The 5,726-nt window shown below is 38.2% G+C and overlaps 1 pseudogene; it reads right to left on the bottom strand.

The window, feature by feature from the left end:
* Positions 1–472: 472 nt before the first annotated feature.
* On the bottom strand, positions 473–3,048 carry LOC108339252 (putative disease resistance RPP13-like protein 1; annotated as a pseudogene).
* Between the last annotated feature and the right edge of the window lie 2,678 nt (positions 3,049–5,726).

Genomic DNA, 5,726 nt, shown 5'->3' with positions numbered 1-5,726 from the left:
AAATAAACAATTTATTCATAACTAAAGATCAAGTTTTACAGAGTCCTAAAGCCATTTAATTCAATAACCATGGTAATTTAACAAAGTAAGTAATATAATAGAATTACATCTTAAACACTTAAATACACAAATACCATCACAAAATAAGAAATTCTTACTAACTAAATATTAGTTGCAAAATAAATTATCTTATAGTATTAATTTATTTTTGGGTCTTACAGGCTCTGCAGTACAACTACATGTACAAAACCCAAATTTTAATCGTGTAATCATTTATGACCCAATTGTAAACGATTACCCAGATGTTTTTCCCTACACAAGTTTCAGGATTTCACCTAAGTTTCTCATCTCATAAACATTGTTCCTTTTCAACATCATGGGGTGTCCAAACCTGACTTCCCAGCCTCTACTCACACTTAAACAACAAAATCAAGTTAAAACCACTAGGCTTAAGTAAGAAAGTTACAAATTTTTACCATGGTGGCAATTACCCTTTCAGCTTGGGACAATTCGTCAGAGAAAGACTTTGAAGACATGGAAAAGCATCGGTCATGCACTGCCATTCTTCCCATTCTTTCATATGAGTAAAGCTCAACGTTTCCAGGGATGCAAATGCAGAAGATCTATTCGCGTAGAAATCAGCATCTATCCTTCCTATGCAATCAAGGCCATAAATCGTCAAGTGCTTCAGAAATGTCAAAAGTCCAAGGGAAGGCAACCATAGGCAATGTTTACAGTTTTTCAAGGTGAAGGACACCACATTCGATAGATAATTATTGGATAACCAATGGGGAAATTGTGTGCCACCATAGCCATCGATTGACAAGTGCTCCAAATGTCTGGAAGGTTGCAGATTCTCAAGTACTTCTCTTTCTTTTATTGAATCGTCATTATTTCGCTTCAAATTCCATTGTAAAGTAAGCCTCACAATATGTGTTTTATTCTTCAAATTCGTCTCAGAGGGATTTGCGATATTTTCAAGATATTTAATTGACAGCTCCTCTCCATGAAGATCAAGTTCTCCTAATTGTTGAATGCTGAACTCACTACTTTTGTCAACCTCAAACTTGTCCATCCAAACGTGAAGATTCTTCAACTTTCCTAAATGGAATGGAACCTTTGTTAAAGTAGTTCCCACAAGTTCAAGGCGGCGCAAATTGGTGAGCTCATGCAAAGTCAACGGCAGCTCCTTCAAATAGACACAATTGTTTAGCTTCAATTCTTGCAAGTAATAGAGTGAACAGGTTGAGTCAGGAAGTCTCTCTATGTCGGTACCAGAAAGGTCTAATGAACGCAGATGTATAAGATCGCCTATGATGTCAGGCACCTTAATACACCAACGACATGATAAGACCCGTAAGAACTTAAAGTTGGAGATTAACTCTTCTATTGACATCTCACAACCCCTCCGAAAGGTTATAAATGTCCGTAACCCTTTAGCATCACATAAACTCGTATAATATTGAATAGGACCGCTTACATATGATAAATGACGGGTTTTCCTTGATACTCTTTTTTCACCATCAACAGCTAACCTGTAGCAGATTTCACCTGAAACATATTTTGCTAAATCATTGAGAAGGTCGTGCATGACAAAATATCTTTTGTTGTACCATATTTGTTTAAAGAATGACCTTGATACTAGATCATTGAAGTAGTTTTCACCTACTTCATTTTGAGACTTGCTTTGTTGAGAGCAATGTAGAAAATTTTGAGCCATCCATAAGAGAATTAATCTCTCCTTGTCAAACGTATGGTCTTTGGGGAATAATGCACAATAAGCGAAACATCTCTTGAGATGAGAAGGAAGATGGTAATAGCTCAACAACAAAGTAGGGACGATTTTACTATCTTCTATTGTTAAGTCCCATATCTCGCTTGTCAATACACGTTCCCACTCTGAAACAGATGACTTTGACTGTAAAAGACATCCTATTGTTTCAAGGGCCAGAGGCAATCCTTGGCACTTTTAACTATCTTTATGCCAATCTCCTGTAACTCCGAATTCAAGTTAGAGTTTTCATCTTGGAATGCATGTTTAGCAAAAGTTTGCCAGCTGTGATCTTCATCTAATTGCTTTAGTTGGTGTATGTTGGTTGACTGCATGATAGAAGCAACTTTCTGACTGCGTGTTGTGACTAGAATTTTACTTCCTTTAGCTCCAAACGTAAGAGGAGTTTGTAATGCTTTCCATTGGTTTCGGTCTTCGTTCCAAACATCATCCAGAACCAGAAGAAACTTCCTTCCTAGCAACCTCTTTTTCAATTTTCCATGAACCATTTCTAGGTCTTCACTGTCATCTCTTGAGTTAGTGAAAGCTCCAATAATTGCTTTGGATACTCTCAAAGCATCAAATGCATCAGAAACGCAAACCCAAGCTTTTTCATCAAATTTAGCTTCATCTGTCTTTGGATCATTGTATACATGTTGAGCAAGTGTGGTCTTACCCATCCCACCCATACCCACAATAGAAAGTATTGACAGCTTATTATCATTAGTGTGAGATGTCAGCCAACTAAAGATCATTTCTTTGTCCTCATCTCTGCCATAAATAACCTCTTCAGCCAACAACGACGTTGATTCAACCTTTTTCTCCGACACCTTATTACCCAACCCAGATCTAACGCCACTATAAATTTTGAAATCTATAACAACCATTTGGTTCAAAAGAGATTCTAGATCCTCTAGGAGTGCTATGATCTTGGATTCAAAACTGTGTACCTTGCTAGAACTTGTCTGGAATTCAGCTTCCAACTTAGTCTTGGAGAATTCATAGTCTATTTGCTCCAGCAGATCCTCTGCATCATGCAAGACGTCTCTAACCTCATCAAGCCATTCCTTGACCAATGAATTACTGAACTGCTTTTGTTCTGCATCGTCGATCACAGAATTGACGTCCATCAACTTCCTCTTCAACTTTTTCAGTAGCTTCTCATCGAGATTTCTCCCACGAAAGAAGCCCATGACTTGATGAGAATCCAGCTTGTCAAATAGAACCTGAAGAACAGCACCGAAAAGAGCACCACCTAGTGTTTCCAGGACTGGCATGGTTGGAAAGTAATTGGCCAAATTTAAGGTAAAAAAGGGTTGAGAAAATTGGAAGAGCAACTTAGTTACGTGAATGAAGGAGACAAAAGGTTATGAGTGAGTATTGCGCTTTAGATTGCTTAAATTCAGTAGCTGTTCAATTTTTTAAATCAATAGAATTAAATTTACTATCAATTGTATATATTTGCAAAACCGTGAAATATAATATCCAGCAACTTTAATGCATTTAGTTAATTTGGACGGCTAACTGGTGAATAAAATAAAACCCAATTGTCCTTCATCTTACATAATTTTGGTCGTTACACGGCAACGTTCCCACGTAATTATGGAAATTTCAAATAAGAAAGCATAGCGAACGGCGATCATTCTTATTAATCTTGGTATATTTGATTTTACCAATTCAAGTTCCTTCTATTTTTTAATTTTTCTTTTATTCACCTGTTACTTATTTCTGTATATTTAGTTTTAGATGTACATTTATCTAGTCTGGATCAATCCTAATTATCCTAATTTGATAGTGTTTTGGTATAGATTTGTAGGACCGAGAGACTAATCTTTGCTGACGTGTTTTCCTTGCTTCCGAACGCATGGATCGCCTGAATCGTCTGCCTTCCTTCAGTCTGAATCACTTGTTCCTCTATGACTGATCGGTCTTAAGGAGGGAGTGCACAGTTGCCTTCTTGACAGAGGGAGGAGGTACCTGCACAAGACACTTTGACGCCCAAGTTAGGCGCGTGATTGAAGAGCTTTGGCTCTTAATTGAATACTTAGTGAATGCTTATCACTTTGAGTATTTGAGAATGAGTATGAGTTGAGTATCAGTAGAACGTACTTGGCTTTTAGCTTTGGCCCTGTATTTATAGGTTATCACAAGCCTAATAAAATATAAACAAACTTACCTTAAACAAATTTACCTTAAAATTCTCTTGGTTGCTCATAAACAACTTTATGAATATCTTTAATCAGATAACCTGGTTTGACCTGGTTGACGAGCGTTGTGGCCCAACATCATTTAACCTGGTTTGACCTGGTTGACGAGCGTTGTGGCCCAACATCATCATTTATCCTGGTTTGACCTGGATGACGAGTGTTGTTACAATAGATACACTGATCGATCTTAGATGCTAACCGTTCGGTCTAGATATCATACTATACATAATGTCCTCCAAGTCCGAGTTAAGCGTTCAGCTTTAGCCATGATTAACTATAGGACTTATGAGTTTGAGGGACGTTGCTTTTATTCGCTGCTCGTTGTTGGCCGAACGGTGGACCTTATGAATGTCCTTTTGAATTTTTTACTAGGCCGAGTGGCAGTTGATGGGAGTTCTTTTTAGAACTTTCTTTCGTATTGATCAATGACTGATAGTATCCTGTTATATGCACTGAAGGAAAATAACAATCGAATATGAACTATCAAAGAAGAATGTAGATGATTAAACTGACAAATTTGATAAGCGAGACTGTTCGGTTGAATATGCTTGGATGAGAGTGATTGTTCCTGGAGAACTTCTGATAACGATAATTCTTACCATTATCTGTGGTGCAATTTTCTTACCAAATCAACTCTCTTGAAGCTTGAAACATGCTTAATCCTCACTTTTATCTAACTCTATGAATAAGTTTAGCTTAGGTTATACATAGGAGTTTTCATCACTAATTCCTCAAGTTTTGTAGACAATTTGTGTGCTTTGGAAGAGCATCTAAACTACCAAGAGTGGGAGCCTAGGAAAAGCTGCAAAAAGCAAGTGTTTTGAAGGATCATGAAAGATTTCCCATGCTTGGGCGCCTCAGGAGGGGGGCTGAGCCCCATTCAATTCGCATTTCACTGCAAGTTTCACGCCAAGGCGCCCCAAAAGAGGGGATGAGCCCCATTTTGTGCGCAAACCTCGTGCCTGGGTGCCCCAACCAAGAGGCTGGGCGTCATTCTTCACGCAGCTCCTACGCAATCCTTGCGCCTGGGCGCCCCAAAAGAGGGGGGTTGGGTGCGACTTTTGCTAACATGGCACCCTAGACCTATATAAGGCTTCCATGCAACGAGGGTGCCATCTTCTTGGCGACTGAAGCTCTAAAACACCATTTTTGGACCTCTGGGAGCTGGTTTTGAGTAGTGGGAACTCTCCATTCTTCCTCCTTGGGTCTCCATCTCTTCCATTTTCTTCCATTGTAAGCTCAAGTATGGAGAGCTAAGTTCATTTTGTTGGGGAATAATGTAACTACGAAACTTTCTTGTAAATGCACTTGTGTTTAATGAAAGTTCTTCATTTATTGTGAGTTTTTATTTCCTTCTCTTAAAGGTTGTTGTGACTTGATCAACCATAGCATGATTCTTAGGTTTACTTGATATTGGGAAATATTGTGTGAACCTTGAACTGGAATAAACACATAAAGGAAATTGTGTCTAGGGATAGAACTTGGACATTTAGTTGTCTTAAACCTCTAGTCTTAATGCAGATGAACATGTTAGGTAACCAAGGGATTGGAATTTAATGAGTGAATCTAGGCTCTCTCTACCAAGGGATTGGGTTTGAGTAACGTAGTAGGTTGACATGAGCAATTTATTGAAGAAGTAGTAATGTCCATTTGCATGAGCAATTTATTGAAGAAGTAGTAATGTCCAACATCTCCATTTCATATCATCTTTAATCATTTAATTTCCAAGTGTTTTAACCCCAAGAAGT

Source organism: Vigna angularis, chromosome 5 (genome assembly GCF_016808095.1).
Source record: "Vigna angularis cultivar LongXiaoDou No.4 chromosome 5, ASM1680809v1, whole genome shotgun sequence".
NCBI lineage: Eukaryota > Viridiplantae > Streptophyta > Magnoliopsida > Fabales > Fabaceae > Vigna > Vigna angularis.
This window is presented reverse-complemented; position numbering and strand designations above follow the sequence as displayed.